This window comes from Labeo rohita, chromosome 8, assembly GCF_022985175.1.
Source record: "Labeo rohita strain BAU-BD-2019 chromosome 8, IGBB_LRoh.1.0, whole genome shotgun sequence".
In the NCBI taxonomy this organism is placed as follows: Eukaryota; Metazoa; Chordata; class Actinopteri; order Cypriniformes; family Cyprinidae; genus Labeo; species Labeo rohita.
The window spans coordinates 7438461-7457097 of NC_066876.1; positions in this window are offsets into that span (position 1 = coordinate 7438461).

Genomic DNA, 18637 nt, shown 5'->3' on the forward strand with positions numbered 1-18637 from the left:
CAGTAATTCAACTCAAATTGTGAAACTTGAGTACTAAATAAATTCAATGCACACAGACTGAAGTAGTTTAAGTCTTTGGTTCTTTTAATTGTGATGATTTTGGCTCAAATTTAACAAAAACTCACCAATTCAACAAATTAGAATACTTCATAAGACCAATTAAAAAAATATATAATATATATATGTTCATTTACTGTATATGTACTCAATACTTGGTAGGGGCTCCTTTTGCTTTAATTACTGCTTCAATTCGGTGTGGTAGGGAGGTGATCAGTCTGTGGCACTACTGAGGTGGTGTGGAAGCCCAGGTTTCTTTGACAGTGGCCTTCAGCTCATCTGCATTTTTTGGTATCTTGTTTCTCATTTTCCTCTTGACAATACCCCATAGATTCTCTATGGGGTTCAGGTCTGGTGAGTTTCCTGGCCAGTCAAGTACACCAACACCATGGTCATTAAACCAACTTTTGGTGCTTTTGGCAGTGTGGACAGGTGCCAAATCCTGCTGGAAAATTAAATCAGCATCTTTAAAATGCTGGTCAGCAGAAGGATTTCTTGGTAAACGGGTGCAGTGATTTGGTTTTCAAAAAGCACAGTGGACCAACACCAGCAGATGACATTGCTCCCCAAATCATCACAGACTGTGGAAACTTAACCCTGGACTTCAAGCAACTTGGGCTATGAGCTTCTCCACCCTTCCTCCAGACTCTAGGACCTTGGTTTCCAAATGAAATGCAAAACTTGCTCTCATCTGAAAAGAGGACTTTGGACCACTGGGCAACAGTCCATTTCTTCTTCTCCTTAGCCCAGATAAGACGCCTCTGACGTTGTCTGCGGTTCAGGAGTGACTTAACAAGAGGAATACGACAACTGTAGCCAAATTCCTTGACACATCTGTGTGTGGTGGCTCTTGATACCTTGACCCCAGCCTCAGTCCATTCCTTGTGAGGTTCATCCAAATTCTTGAGTCGATTTTGCTTGACAAGCCTCTCAAAGCTGCGGTTCTCTCGGTTGGTTGTGCATCTTTTTCTTCCACAGTTTTCACACTTCAGTCTGTGTGCATTGTATTTATTTAATACATGAGTTTCACAATTTGAGTTGAATTACTGAAATAAATTAACTTTTCCGTAACATTCTAATTTACTGAGATGCACCTGTATAATAAAAGTAGTGGTCCCTTAGAGTTGTGTGACTGGTGTTAACGTTGAACAAATATCGTTTATTTAAAAATAAAAATCACACTGATGAGGTCACTTGACTTCCTTCTTCCTATTTCCTAAAGATCTATGAAAAAGGGCCTATGTTAAGTCCACTGTCTCTTTTCAGTTATCAGAAATTTTCACATTTATCTCATGATTCATATGAAGCTTTTAGTTTAAGTCACTGGTGTGGCCTACTTTATTGTTGAATTGCAAAAAACTAGAATACAAATGGATTAAACTACTTAATGTAGTGAGTATACCATGATTGACAACCTTTGATACCTTGCAGCAGCCATTTTGTAAAATGCATTTTTCATGAAAATTGTCACTGGTGTTACTGTCACTGGTGTGACAATTTGTACATGTGGTCTTTAAATAATTGCACAAAAAAAGATTTTTTTTAAATCATTGAGCTGTTATTTATATGTATCCATAAAGTAAAAAGGTAATCTAATAATGTGGTCTAAGTTTCAATGTTAGAAAAATAATTACATTTTAAGACATCTTACCATACCAAAAGTGGACATTTCTGTAGAATGACCCAAATGCATTAAACAGACTTCAACAAATGTACTAAGTTCTACGGTAAATCCCATTAATTTATCAAACATGACTGCTTTTTTGTTTTTGAAATTCTGTAATTTCACAATAAAAACAATGAGATATAAAATGCAAGACAGACACATGCAAAGTCAAGTAGAAAATAGATAAGACTAACATTAAAAACTGTATGAATATTTTATTGAAAGTAAAAACTAAGTTCAAACAAAAAGTATCAGGAAACTATAAAGAAATAACTACACTATGTGGCTCAACAAGAGCTGTTACTTTGCCAGCCAAAGCTCCACTGTCTTCCCCTCATAAGTGCTGCAAAGGATTTACTAGTGAATCGCAACTGCCCTTAGTCTTTGGTATTTTGGTACAGGTTGTCACAGAGTAATGGCTTACATTTCCTTTCCTCGTTTTTGAGCAAAACCTTGCGCAAAGTCTCTCTTCTTCCTCCAGTTAGTTGTCTGAGGTGTATCACTCACTTTGTCCATAAGTCAACCTCTTCTGGTGCCACTTTGTTACACTTTTCCAGCAGAAGTGGCACAGAGCTGCTCACAAGTCTAATGGTGCAACTATACATTAGTGTTCACTGTGTGTCTGATTTTTCAGTTTAGATGAAAGAAACTTACAGGTAAGCAGGAGGACACTGAGAGAAAACATGGTTCTTCTGTTGCAGTCGAACGTAGCCTCTGATGAGCTGATTCATATTTATACAGTCTGTTTTTTGATAACTCTATCTGATAGGATCGCAAATGTTCCAGTAAAATTCATTAGAATGTGAAGACATCTGTGTGAAAATGGCATATTCTGCAAACACTCATTATTGTTACAGGAACTTCCTGGAAAATTTGTAGGAGTTAATAAGTGCAAATATTTTCCTATTAAAATTGTAATTTGAAACAAAAAGGATTAAGTAAATACATTGTTCACAGTATTTTGATTTTAGAATCGTTAAATACAATTTAGCTGACAACAGGTTAAAATTTTAAATGTAAAAATTTATTCTATATCTATAATCTATATTCTATATTCTATATTTTATATCTATATCTATAATATCTATAATGCCTAAAACATCACTGCCACAACACTGTACACTGGCAACCACTGCATCCAGTTTTTTTTTACATATTTAAAGTGTAGGTGCTTTGCATGTTTGTCCATTTTTTTTTTTTCAGGAAAGTTACAGTCACATGATAGATCTGACAGATTTTAAAGTTGATCAATATTTACACATTCTCATTAAAACAGATTTTATAAAGCACTCTTTGTTTTCGCCAAATGCTTCATTAAACTCATCTGAAAGTACACAGGTCAAATATGGTGTCCAATGTTAAAGGGGTCATTGGATGCCCATTTTCCACAAGTTGATATGACTCTTTAGGGTCTTTATGAAAAGTCTATAATATAATTTTAAAAATTCTCAATGATTGTGTAAAACAACACCCTTTTTACCTTGTCAAAATCAGCTCTGCAAAATCATTCCATTCTAAAGGAATTGTTCCTTGCAATGCAAATGAGCTCTCCTCGTCCCACCCCTCTCTTCTCTCTGCTGCTCTGAGAGATTGTTTACTTTAGCCGCATTTAGCGCATTTGGCTGCGAAACTTGCTAACTAGCACCCTATTAGGAAAAGCGATTGCAAAGATTTATATAAAAAAAAAAAAAAAACCTTCTGCTCACTTCTGCTGTAAGTGAAGCTGGATCATGAATGATTCGCATGAACATAGACGGATATATGTAGATTGGAAAACGCATTCCCTTCATTAACAAACGTAACCCACAGCCTCTTCAGCAGCTCAGATGTCAGGAACAAATGAAGACCACAATGTTCATTATTACATCCAACAACAGAACACCTCAATCGCGGTCGGACTGTTACGGCTCATTCAGGGTGGGTCTATGGTAAGACGCCAGTGTCAATCAAACTATGGCAGGAGTGGCCTCTGTCTGTGTGACGTCACACAGACAAGAAGCTGAGAATGGCTTGATTTGAAAAGATAACAACTACAGATAACAACTGGGTGGATTTTTGTCATTAGGGTTAAGATTGTTTGAAGGATGGCATGCTAATAGTTCTGCTGTAGAACTGCTACACACATCTATACAAGCTAATGCACTGCTGGCAGAGTAAAAAGCCTTTCTTCTCCTTTAAAGGGTTGATATGATTCTTTAGGGTCTTCATAAAAAGTCTATAATATACTTTGGTTAAAAATTCTTAATGGTTGTGTAAAACAACACCCTTTTTACCTTGTCAAAATGAGCTCTGCAAAAATCATCTCATTCTGGTCGAGGCTGCTTTAAATGCAAATGAGCTCTGCTCGCCCCGCCCCTCTCTTCTCTCCGTGGAGTGACGAGCTGCTCTGAGAGACTGGCTGCATCCGAAAGCTCTAATATGCTGCCTTCGGAGGCAGCATTCCAAGGCAGGAAGGCATCAAGGCACGTCCGAATTCTAATTCTGCTTCACGTCCTGTGTCCGGAGGTACCTTCTTCTGATGGAATTTTGAAGGCAGCATAGATGTATCCTTTACTGCCTTCGATTTCCCACAATCCTGTACGAGTGCGTCATATAGGCTATATAAATAAAGATATTCTGGTGAAATTAGACTTGTTACTTTATATAATAGATGAGATCTTGACCATGATATATTTATGAATCGCAATAGTGTAAAAAGCATAATAAATAATATTGCTTGTAATAATAGTATTTAATAAAATGTTAAAAGGGTTCAAATGAGTAGTGAATAAGAATAATATTTACAATATACTACCAATAATAACAAAACAGCCACTAATAACAATGACCTGTTCTGCAATATTACTTGCATCAGTGCTTTTTTTTTAAGCAAAAAGTAGCTGCCATTCTCAGTCGTCTTCTCCGACGCACAGACCTTCGATGGGTAATGACACTGAGATCTTTATGTATTATTAAAGCATTTATATATAACTGTATAAGATCGTTTTTCTACAAAATCTACAACTTAACCGTTAGGTAACCTAGCAACGGCGTCATGTTCTTCTGCCTCTGAAGTCTGTCCGAAACTGTTTCTAGAGTTGCCTTCGAAGTCACTGCCTGATAAGCCAGCAAGGCAGCAAGTCAGCTGACTAGGCTTTCGGACGCAGCACTTTAGCCGCATTTAGCGCGTTTAACCACTAAACTTGCTAACTAGCACATTATTAGGAAAGGCGATCGCAATGATTCATAAAAAACATCCATTGAAAATATCTTTGTTCTCACTGTGTATTTCCCTCAGACTGATCACATTTCCCACACAAAAATGCAGGCAGGCTATGGTCCCAGCCATGTTTTTGGCCACCTATTGTTGGAAAACAGAAGATTTAATGAGCTCCAAACATGCCTTACATCTAGAATCAAATGGAGATGTACAATGAATAATATAACATCATGCAGATCAATTTTAATTTAACTTAAAATTGATATGTTACTTTTTTGTGTAGTCCACCTTCAGGATGGACCCAGAGACAGAGCTCATCATACTGGGATCGGACATCAGGTAGTAAAGGAACCACTTGGCATTCAGTACAGGCAACATGGTTGGTGCTCTAACCGGTGACATGTGGTAAGGCATTGCAGGGAACACTTCATCTAGTCCTCACTATGTAGTTCACATAGTTTGTGATTATAGCATAGCAATGCAATTGCATTAGTATAGATAGTGTGCTCCCTCAGCAACTATCACAAGAGAACCTGTGAAGTTTATTAAAGTTCATTAAAAACTGTTACTTTTTTCCCCCCAGAGCAGAGGAAAAAGTGTGATGTTTCCTGGACAAATAAGAAAACGGTACAAACTCAGGTCAATCACAGTGTCATGGTGTTTGAGTGATAGTTCTAAGTCTGACACACATCAAAGATTTTAAGGAAAGATGAATGGGAGGGTCGTTCACACATCCTGAATAGAACCACAACTGTCAGACATAGTGTCTTTTTGAAAGAACTACAAAAGCAAAACAGTGTTTGTGTTTGTATTTTAATAGTTTCACAGAATTGTTAATTTGAAAATATTTCCATTACATCCTAGTTAATTGTAAAATTTTAGTACTGAATTGCAAATGCCTATACATTTTTTTTTTTTTGCCTATAACAATTATATTGTTATATAAAGAAAATAACTAGTTGTGATTTCAAAATTTGAATGTGCATAGAACTACATCAGGAACAGATCTAAAACCATGTGCTGTGGCTGGATCAGAATGTAAGCTTTGGGTGGAAGGAGGGGAAGCTGGACATGCAAGGTGACTGACAGCAAGTTGGGATACAGAAGAACTTTATATATAAATCACATTTACAAATAAATAACTACTTACAGAGCTCATTTTTACTTTTTGGGCTGCCCGTGTTGACTGCACGTGTACTCTCTTCATGCAGTTTGCTGGGGACAGGGTAGCCCTTGCTCTTAAACTAAAACCTCAGCTGCCTTCATCTTTCCAACAGAGTTGATCAAGGATGTTCCTGGAGCAACAGCTGGAGCTGCCAGACAAGCAGAGAGAGCGGCAGGTGGCGGTATTGGTGCAGGGTTAGGAGGTTGTTGCCCATGTTGTAAAGCCTGACCTGACATGTCAGAATTGTATCAAAAGGGAAGGTGGTAGTCCTGTCCTAGGCTCACCTTGCATTAACATCTCCTGTTTGGCAATCTGAGGTAAGGGCAAACTCAGAGCAGCACATCCGCTTCCAGTTCATCCTCTAGTTATTGTACCTATTTGAAATGGCGCAAATAATAGGATTACCTGAACTTGAGAACTGCATGAATACATTGTAAAATTACACTTACAACTGGATGTGGCCCGCTAATCTCAAACAGCTGAATCCTGATCCTTTCCCACAGTGCAGGGCAGTTCCCCACCAGCCTCCATATGGCCTGGTAGTTATGTAGAACGGCAGTCCAGTGGTTCACTGAAACGCCCCACTTCACCTTCCCTGCTGGATGAATGGAGCAAAGCTCCAGACATACTGCCTCCCGAATCCAACTTATATTGGGCCATTGCACAGGGCCTGACCACTATCCCAGCACACACCTGTAAAATAAAATAAGAGACTATAATGCATTTTTTTATGTTTACACAGCTGTTTAACTATTTAACAAATGTTTTACTAACCACTTCAGACTGTCCTTTCCATGGCAGGTTGAGGTTTTCAAGTGGGTGGCTTTGAACCTGCCTTTCAGAAGTCTGTCCTCAGTGGAGAGGACACCCTCTATTTCTCATTGTCTGGTAGTCTAACCCATACCTGGACAATTTCAGCAGGTTCCCATCTGTAGTAGTAGGGGGAGCAAGTCTAACCACCTCGTATCTGTTAACCAGGCCTGTGATAAGAGTCAGCAGCCCCTGACCCTCATGTGAGGTGAACACAGACATAATGACCTGTCCATGCAGGGCAACACTGGTGATACAAGCTGCTGTCCCAGTGGCAGCTCCCACCATTTTTTGGCCAACTATTGTTTGAGCTCCAAACATGCCTTATTTCTACAAAGACTCAAATGGAGATGTACAGTACAGTTGTATTTAAAATAATTATGATTGTTACCTTTTTTATAGAGTCTATCTTCACAGATGAGGCACTTGGCAGTCAGTACAGATGGCTTGGGTGGTGATACGTGATGCCATAACTGGTCACATGTAGCAAGGTATTGCAGTGACCCCTCCATCCAGTCCTCACTATGTTCACACAGTTTGTGACAGCATAGCTGCATAGAGATACTGTGCAGAGAGAGTGTTTAAACACACAGACAACCAAGTCAAAGTTTATTAAAATTCATTAAAACGCTTTACAGTTTTACAGAGAAGAAGGAAAGGTGTGATGTATCCCGGACCGAGAAAAAAAAAAAAACTGACTGTACAAACAAGACCTCTGAAGCAAGGTACATCACAGAAGTCTGACAGGGTCACCCACAGTGTGTCATGGTGTTGGAGAGTTATTGTTCTGAGTTTGACACCCATCAAAGGTTAAGCAAAGATCAATGGGGGTCGTTTACACATCCTGAAAAGAACCTCAACTGTCAGACAAAGAGTCTTTTGAAAGAACCTAAAAAAACTACAAAAGCAATACATTTTGTACAAATTACATGTCATTAATTTTAACAGTATTACATAAAATGTAAGTAATTGTAGTTAAATTATTACCATTACATCCTAGGTAACTAAAATTTCAGTACTTAATTGCACATGCCTATTCATTTTTGCCTGTAAGAAGATCAATATGATTTAGGGTTGCTGAAAACATCCACAGTGAGCCGGATCCATTTGGTCCAGGATGTTGTATGACCACACGGCCATCTTCTTATTGCAGAGCTGATAATCCAAGTATACTGTTGCCAGGAATACCAGTCATGCAAATTCAGCATCTGCCTCACTGTCTTGTAGAGCAAAACAATGTCAGTCACTGACCGCACTGTCTGAAGTTTGGCAAAAATGCAGATCAGCTTGTAGAGCAGGGGTTCTTAACTCTGGCCCATGAGATTCATTTTCCTGCAAATGTCAGCTCCAACCCTAATCAAACACACCTGAACAAGTTAATCAAAGTCTTTAGGATCACTAGAAAGTTACAGGCAGGTGAGGTTGATCACTGTTGAAGCTAAACTCGCACACCAGAGTTGAGAACCCCTGCTGTAGAACATTCACAAACAAAGCACTCAGATGAATCATGTCCAGTGATGCTGCATACTGATGATACTGCAGTACCTCCACATGTTATATGCAGGTTATCGGTCAGCACTGCCTTTCCACCCTGCTGTCTGATAAGAGAGCAACCAATCCACTTGTGTTCAGGCTTCTGGTGTGAAAATCCTACCTCAGCCATCGATGCCAGCCTTTGAGAAACTCTCTGCTTCAAGCGAGTCTAGCAGATTGGTGTTAAAGGTGGTGAAAATACTGTGAACAACACAACTACTACAGTCAAGCAGAGGGACAAGAAAATAGTTAAGGCTATGCAACACTACAGTATGACGTAATTTGTGATCACATATGATCAGCTGAGCATGTCAAAGCAGTATGTGTCATTTTCTACCACACACTTGCCATGTGACTCCACCTCCATGGCTCCATACTCTAATGAAGTCTATGTAAGAAATGTAAACAATGAAATAAGAATGATTATGATGATAAATGAAACAAAAGAGTACAAATAATATGCAAACAAAGTAAATAAATCACAACAGGTATAGACATGTATTACCCTTTTTCTCCCTGTCCGTAGCCTCATAGAGCTCTCTGTAGGTGCTCTTCTTGTGGATCATAAACCCCACTAGACACTCAGTCAGCTAACATGCCTCTCTCTCTCTTTGCACACTCTGATGGGCTTTGTGACCTTCTTGAATGTGCAGGTGTACTGGAGAAAGGCATCTTTGCTGGCCATGAGCAGACCTCTGTCTAGTTTGCCCACCTCACATTCATGCTGATACCCAGACAGGACCATGAGGGAGTAGCCAAGGTTATTTTCCAGCATCCGCTAAGGTTTCATTCCTATACAGACCAAAATGGATAGCACTTTGACTTTGGTCTCCTCCAGCACAGCCTCAGGACAAGGGCTTTCCTTTAGCCAGCAGAAAACTGACATAAAGTGAGAAAACACTCAAATGAACGACTCCATATTACCCCCCTTATTTCTCCACCACTTCTGCATGAATTTATATTTAAGGGGCCTTAGGGTCCTTCAACACAAAATGCTCCACTTTAGAAATGTGGTCTTTCTCTACAGTGTCTGCATCCTGAGATGGTTTGCTGTCCTTTCTGCAACAGTAAAGAAATACACCAGAAATTACAATGAAAACAATGTACTGCAAAAAAAAATAAATAATAATAATAATAATAATAATAATACATTTAATAAGCACTCCTTAAGAAAAATCTGTAAAAACAGGGCACAGTGTACTGAATTACTTTGAAGGAATTTTCTGTGTATTTATGCATTTATTTATTTTTAACAGGTGTTTTACTTTTACCTATTTTTACACTTTATTGCACTGTGTTAGAGTTAACGGAAATATTTGTAAAATTCACGGATAATGTCCTGAGCTTCCAGTACTTTTCATGATATTTCACGTTTATTTTTCACAGTGAGAGTAATTGAAAGATTTGAGTGAATCAACTTAAGCCAAGACTGGACTTTTTTGTGGGTTTTGGCAAAGACATAAAAAAAAAAAACGAATTTCGTTTGCTTGTCATCTTTGTTGATGATTCGCAGCAGAAAACTGAAGAAAAGCATCAAACAGCTCAGTAGCCTATTACGTTACTATTATTACCCCCCTCTTACAAAAATTAACCATGGTTTTATTATAGTAAAAGTGTAGCCATGGTATATTGCCAAAGTGATTACCATTTGTATAACCATAAATTTACTATAAATACCATGGTTAAACTATGATTAGTGTAGCAAAACCATGGTTCATTTGTAGTTACCTTGATTTACCTATAGTAACCATGTTTGTTTATTTATTTATTTATTTATTTATTTTGCTTTATTTGTTGTAAAAGCTTTGTTAATGTTCATGAAGAACACGCTTCTGCATGCACGCATTTAAAAGAGGAAAAAATCTTTGCGTTTATGAAGATTTTGAATCAAGCTTCTTTTTAAAAACATTTATTTTCAAACATAACTTAATGAACGGCTCAGTATTACCCCTGCTGCTGGCCAAATGGGTGCCCTAAGCAGAATTGTATTGTTGTGCACCCTCCCTCAAATAATAAAAAAATAAATAAATAAATAAATAAATAAAATAAATAAATAAAATACAAAAAAAACACTATAGGGGGTCAAAATAGAACTTTAATAAAATCTAAAAGTAAATAAATAAATTGTAATTGTATTATTTATAAATTACGGTTATGGCTCTAGACAGTTACCTATGGCTATGATTTTATATACAGTTGTCTGATTGATTTTATTGTCTCAAGCATTCAGAAATCACACAATTTTGGCCAATAGGAGCGATGCAGGTCTGAAACAATTCATCCTGCTGCAGGACTGTCTTCTCTGTTGGCCCCCTGCGGCCTCTTGCTCCTGGGCTCCACCCATCTACCTGATATAAGTGTTGTGACACCACTTTTTGAAATACTGATCAGTTTGATTTCAGAGACCAGAGTGATTTCAAGGACCAGCATTAGCTGTGCATTACCTTTCAAAAATTTTGTCATGGCTCCAAAAAGATGGCCTCCTGTTATTTCCAAGAGAGAGAGAGAACGGGGGGAGAAGTTGCGACAGAGGTTTGAAATGGACATGGACCAAACTTTTCTACGAGTCAGGCAGGCAGAAGCTTCCAAAAGAGCAGAAAGGAAATCTAAATTCTGCAAACCTCACTGGCCTCCTGTGATTTCTCCAGAGGAAAGTGAGAGGAGGAGACAGTTCAGGAAAAGCTTGAAGAGAGAGTCTTCACCTCAAACCTCCCTGTGGAGGCAGTGGCCTCCAGTGCTGAAAAATGTTAAAGTTTCAGGTAAGATATTAAAAGTTTGAATCGAATACATAAAAATAATACAATAAACAGCTGATATTTAAAACAATTCTTTTTTATCTTCAACAGTTCCCCAGTGTGCATCCCTTGCTGTGCTGCCTCCTCCAAAAGCTGTAGCTGATGCAGCCGTTAAACGGGTGCCAAGGGCCACAGCCTGGAGAAGAAAGAAAAGAGCTGAAGAGGACAAAAAGGCCCTGAAGTATGGCAAAGCCACTGCACGACGAGCAAATCCAAAGAGGTTTACCTGCAGGCTGTGTGGGCAGCCGAAGAGACTAGAATTTGGGCACAGTTTTTACAAAGGGAAAAGTTTCTGTGCCACATCTGCTGGAAAGAGTGTGACGCAGTGGCTCTCTGAGCAGAAGAGGATGGCAGGTACAGACAATGTGAGTGACGTGTCACGAACATCCGCTTCGAGGAGGACAACAGGCAAACCATATACCTGTCACCTATGCCAACAGCCAAAAACAAAGGAATATGGGCACTCACGGTACGCTGGCAAAACCTTCTGCAGCACACACGAGGGGAAAACTGTAGAGCTTTGGCTGGCAGAGCAACGCGCTCCTGCTCGTGTTAAATAGCAATTTCTTGCTATTTTGTGATACTGTTTGTTTGTACATTTGTACATAGTTTTTTTGTTTTTAAAGAACTGTAAACATTTTTAAGAACTGTCAGTTTTGGAAGAACTGTTGATATTTATTTTTTTAAGAATTTTTGAAAAATTGTAAGAACTGTTAACTTTTAAAGAATTTGTGTATTTAGACTTGATTCTACTTTATGTTTACATTTGTATATTTTGTAGTATTATACTTTGTATACTCTATATTTTGTTTTCATTGTGAACTATTTAATAAAACTGTAAATGCAAACAGACTGTGGATTCACTTAAAGATGTAAAAGGTAAAAATTAAATTTAACTAATTCAAATTATGCACTTTTTTATTTAGGTTTATTTAGAAAAAATATATATTAAATAATAACTTAAAAATTATAATAAATAAAAAAATACTGAGCAATAAAATGTGACCCCTGAACCACAACAGCAATAGCCAAAAATGCATTGCATGGGTCAAAATTATTAAAATGATTTAGGATATTAAGTAAGGATCATGTTCCATGAAAATATTTTGTAAATTTCCTGCCATAAATATATAAAAAATATATATATCAAAACTTAATTTTTGATTAGTAATATGCATTAAGAACTTAATTTGGACAACTTTAAAAGTGATTTTCTTGTGGGTTTTTTTTAATTTTTTTGCACCCTCAGATTCTAGATTTTCAAATAGTTGTATCTCAGCCAAATATTGCCCTATCATAACAAAACAGAAAGCTTATTTATTTAGCTTTCAGATGATGCATATAAATCTCGCTTTCACAAAACTGACCCTTATGATTGGTTTTGCGGTGCGGGGTCACAAATATACTGAGCAATACAAATAGATTTTATCACTTTTAAGAAATCAAATTTTCTAAATTAAAGAGCAGTCATTTAGGACTATTTACATGAGCTTTATGAAGGCAAACAAATAATCAAAAATAAACAACTATCATTATAGGTCTTTTTACATGAGCTTTACTAAAGGCAGATATAAGTATAAGATTTTTACAATAAATTACTTATAGACATACAGTATAGGAGCCACTTCGGTGGTGGATGTGTGATGGGTCGTGTGGTCGTGCCCTGAAAGCAGTCACATACAGCGGGGTATTGCAGTGACCTCTCTATCCAGTCCTATATTGTTCACACAGTTTGTGATACAGCATAGAGACGTTGTTGCTGAGAAAGCGCTCCCTCATCAACTTTGCCACATGTTAAAACACACAGACAAACCAAAACCAAACTTTTCTTCTACAGAGCAGAGAATAAGAAAACTGTACAAACACAGACCTTTGATGCAAGGTACATCACAGAAGTCTGGTAAGGTCACCCACAGTGTGTCATGGTGTCTGACACCCATCAAAGGTCAAGCAAAGATCAAGGGGTTGGGGGGGGGGTCTGTTCACACATTCTGAAGCTTACTGTCAGAAAGAATTGCAAGGTGTTGTTAAAGGTGGTGGGAATACTGTGAATAACACAACTATTAGTATCCACAAGAAGGGTTGACAAGACCATTATGGACATGCAATACTACAATATGATGTTTGTGATCACATATGATCAGCTGAGCACATGTTAAACCAGAATGTGATTCATTTATTTTAACCACACAAAATTAAATGCACAAAACTCACCATGCTGCTCCACCTCCATGGTTGAAGCCAGCAGACCTACATCTGTTGGATCCAAGGGCATACAATTGAAAATGTAATTTATAGTTAGATTTGGATGTGCATAAAAATTCACTAGGAACAGATATGAACACTCATCATATGCTGGCTCAGAATGTGAGCTTTGGATGGAGGGTGTCGGACTGTATAGCAAGTTTGGATGCAGATGATTTTTTTTCCTTTCAGCTGTAATGTTCTGCTGCATCTTTATTAACCATTACTTGCCAGCTTTAGGTCATCAAAAGTATCCCCTCCACTTTGGATAACCCTGACTTTGGGCTCCTCCAGCATAGTCTCAGGCTTCCCTTTAGCTAGCAGACTTGTACAAGCAAGTCGATTATACTTAAAAACTTAAGTTCAGTTGCAAATAGGTGGAAATCTTTTAGTGTATGTTCACTTAATTACACAGACACACTGAACGTATAAATGGACAAACAGACAAAAAACCACCTGAGTTTAAGTGTTGCAGCCCCATAATTTGAGATTTGAGATCAACCGGTTTGATTTTAGACTATTTCAGAGGCCTCCTGTAACTGCTTGGTGGAGGAAGAAGAGAGAGGAAGCCATTGCACAAGGCCTCCCTCAGAAAAGGCCAACAAACTGCAACCTGCCAAGTGCCAACTGCTAATCAAAAACCAAGGATTATGAACACTCACAGGATGGTGGCAAATCCTTTTGCAACAGTTATGAGGACAAGGCTGTGGAATTTTGGCTGGCAAAGCAGCTCTTGCTCCCCCTAAATAAATGTCTCTGTAATTGTTACCTTTATCTTAATCTTTTATTATCTTCGTAAATGTTGTATATATACTATCTTTTTAAGTAGTTTCTGTTGTTAATTTGTTAGATTTAATATATATATATATATATATATATATATATTTAGCATTTTGTAATTTAAATGTTTCTTTATATTTTATCTTAAACTTATTTTCTTTAATTTTGTTATACTGTTCGAAGTAGTTTCTGCTGTTAAAAACGTTTCTATAGAGATTTTAATATTTTGTATTTAGTATTTTGTTGTTATTTCTATATTTCTTTATACTTAGTTTTTTCTACTGTGAACTGTTTTATAAATAAAACAGTTTTTAAGTAGTTTCTGCTGTTAATTTTTTTTAAATATTTGTATTTAGCATTTTGTCATTTACGTATTTCTTTATATTTTATCTTAGTCTTTTATTATCTTTAATTTTGTTATACTAAGTTGTTTCTGCTGTTAAAAAAATGTTTCTATTAAAGATTTTAATATTTTATTTAATATTTTGTTGTCATTCACATATTTCTTTATACTTTATCTTTTTTCTCTATTGTGAACTGTTTTAGAAATAAAACTGTTTCAAGTAGTCTCTGCTGTTAATCTTTTTTTTTTTTTTTTTTTTTAATATTTGTATTTAGTATTTTGTTGTCATTTATACATTTCCTTACTTTTTTTTTATTTTGCCTCTATTGTGAACTATTTCATAAATAAAATGATAAAACACTGTTTAAACTGAAGATGTTTTTAAGGATAAAACAACTCTTTAATTAACTTACTGCATACCTTTATCATCAAGTTTATAAAGAAATGTATTTAACCATTTATTTATTTTAAATAGGAACATTAAAATGAGCTTTATGAAGGGGAAAAAATCTAAAGTAAAGAACAATCATTTAGTACTATTTACATGTACATATATATATATATATTTTACATATTTACAATATAATGATACAGTTTGTCATTGATTCATATTAAATGTAATTATTTACAAAGAAGGATTTCCTTCATTTTCTCTTCTCTTGCAGCCACTCTTCCACAGTCTTTCCCTCTGCTGTGGCACAGAAGAAACGGTTACCCACCCTTGTGTGCCCAAACTCTCTTTTTCTATACTGCCTACGTTGACTGCACATGTATGCTCTTCATGCAATTCACTGGGGATGGGGCAGCCCTTGCTCTTAAGCTGAAACCTCTGCTTCCTTCATCTTCCTCTACAGAGTTGTTCTGCTCAAGATTGTTCCTGGAGCAACATCTGGAGCAGGAAGGGCAGCTTCTGGCAGTGTCAAAAGTGGTGATTCAAAGTGGTAATCAGAGGTCACATTATTTCATATACTGGTTATAAGTACTAGCAAAGAAAATAAAAGTTACAAGATCTGCTTAATTCCATTATCAAGATCAATAGTCAGCTTCTTAACAATCCTACTCCAGAGTTACGTGCTAAGAAGTTAGAGTTAAAATCAGAATTTGATTTGCTTAGTACTAAGAATGCTGAATTCATGTTACGAAGAACTGAAGCTACTTATTATAAGTATAGAGACAAAGCTGGTCCATTATTAGCGTCTCAGCTTAAGGGACAAGATGCCTCTCGACTTATTAGTCAGGTGTATGATTCCTTTGGCTTATTAACAAAGAATCCATCTGACATCAATGACATTTTTTTCTCTTATTATTCCAACCTCTATAATCAGAACCTCCTGAAGACGAGTCCAGTATGCGTCGTTTCTTAGACAGTCTAGAGATTCCTCGCATTGATGCCGCTGTAGCAGTAGATATTGATAAGTCTCTAGAGTCGGACAAGATTTTGAAAGGTCTTCAGGTTATGTAAATTGATCCGACTGATTTTTACAAAAGGTTTGCCAAACAGCTGGCTCCTTTACTATGTATAATGATCCTTTAGTAAATGGTTCTGTTCCCTTAACTCTGACTCAGGCTTCTATTTCACTCATACTTAAGCATGACAAAAACCCAGATGAATGCAGCAGTTGGAGGCCTATAAGTCATGTTAAATTTGGATGTAAAATTATTAGCTAAGGTGCTGGCTTCTCATCTGGATCCCTGTCTTCCAAAAATAATTTCTGAAGATCAGACTGGTTTCATTAGAGGGCGACAATTATCATCAAATATTCAACGATTTTTAAATATTATTCTTTCCCCATCCACCTCTTCAACCAGTGAAATGGTCATCTCATTAGATGCAGAAAAGGCCTTCGACCGAGTCGAGTGGAATTATTTATTCACTATATTAGACAGATTTGGTTTTGGCCCCTTTTTTTTAATCATGGATACGCCTTCTGTACACTGCTCCAGTTGCAAGAACAAACTTTTTGGCTTCTCAATATTTCCCTCTTACAAGAGGAACTCGTCAAGGCTGTCCCCTTTCTCCACTCTTATTCGCTTTAGCGATAGACCCTCTTTCCATAGCTTTGAAAAATTCCCTACTTTTTTCAGGTATTGTTAGGGGAGGGATAGAACATCATGTTTCTCTTTATGCTGATGACCTCTTGCTCTATAAACCCTGTCAGATGAGTTTCAAATCTTTTGCATGTGCTTAAAACCTTTGGATCCTTTTCTGGATATAAGCTGAATATTAATAAAAGCATTTGCTTTCCAGTAAATGACTTGGCTAAACAAATTCCAGCTGAGTTGCTGCCGTTTCATTTACCCTCTACAAAGTTTTGTTACTTGTGAGTAAGTATTTCGCATTCTTTTGAGCTATTATACCAGCATAATTTTTCTAAATTACTCGCTCAAGTTAAGTCAGATTTGCAACGCTGGGATAAGTTGCCTCTTACTCTATTTGGTAGAATTCAGTCAATTAAAATGAATATTTTACCTAGTCTTTTTTCAAGCTGTTGGATGGGGTTTCTTCTTTCATATGGCAGGGCAGGCCCCCTCGGTTAAGCAAGGCAAATCTTCAGAAACATAAAAAAGATGGGGGTCTTGGTCTGCTCAACTTTCTGATTTATTACTGGGCAGCAAATATTAGCAAAATTCATAGCTGGTATAATTCTCCGCAAAAAGATTGGTGTAGGTTAGAAGCTCAGTCTTGCTCTATATCTTCGCTTTCAGCCTTAGTATGTGCTCCTTTGTCCAGTCGCCCTTCTAAGTATACTACAAACCCAGTTGTTTGTACTTCTCTCAGAATTTGGAGGCAATTCAGACAACATTTTAAACTAGCTGCTGCTTCTGTTTTTGGCCCTATTTGTAATAATCATCTATTTCTGCCTTCAACATTAGATTCTGCGTATGTTCTATGGAAAAACAAAGGTCTCTTATATTTTTCTGATTTATTTATTGATGGAGTTTTTGCAAGTTTTTCTGATCTTGCAAAAAAAAAAAATCAGTATTCCATTTTTTTCAAGTATGTAATTTCGTTCATTCCCTTTGTCCTTCCTTTCCAAACCTGTCAGAGCCTTTTCTATATGAGAAGTGCTTAGTTCAGAATCATGGCTCTATATCCATTTTATATAATTTAATTCTTTCTTATACTTTGCCTTCTTTCTTTCGGTTCAAACATCAGTGGGAGATAGAACTTGGACTTAGTTTGGATCAGAAATGGTGGGAAATGGCTGCTGACAGGGTTAATTGCTCTTCTTCCTGTGCCAGACTGAGTCTGATTCAGTTTAAGGTTCTCCACAGAATTCATCTTACAAATGTCAGATTAAGTAAACTATTTCTGGGTGTGGATGTTTCTTGCAATAGGTGTTCTCTGGCTCCTGCTGATCATACACACATATTTTTTCTTGCCCGAAGTTGGAAGATTTTTGGAATTCTTTTTGTGATACCTTTTCCAACATTTGTAATATTTCCCTTGAACCTTGCCCTTTGATTGCTGTTTTTGGTGTACCGGCGGTGTTGGGTGAACTTTCAAAAAAGTATGCTAATATTTTAGCCTTTGTCTCACTTATAGCTTGGAGACAGATTTTATTACACTGGAAGTCTTCTAAACCTCCTCCTACTGTCTCATGGTTAGAAGATTTGATGTCTTTTCTATACATTGAAAAAATTACGTTTACATTAAGAGGTTCCACTGACAAATGTTATAAAAACTGGGATCCTCTAATTAATTTTGTCAAGAATACACCACATACCTTTGCTGAGTTACGATATTTTTTCCCTCTAAAAAAAAAAAAAAAAAAAAAGAAATGTGTAAATTATTGATATTGTGGTATCCTTTGTACACAAACATAGTTTGGGAAAAACCAAGCTAGTAAATGTGTTCAAGCTTATGTCAAAATAACACGTTAACTAATGAAAAAAAGAAACATTACTTACTCATCAGACTGATCTCTTCCTCTGGATCAGCCGCACGTCACGTTGTGTTCCTCATCTGAGGTAAATTCTGTTATTCCTGTCAGCGCGTCTTCTTCCAGAAACGAACAGTAGCCGAGATGAACTTGATGAATGG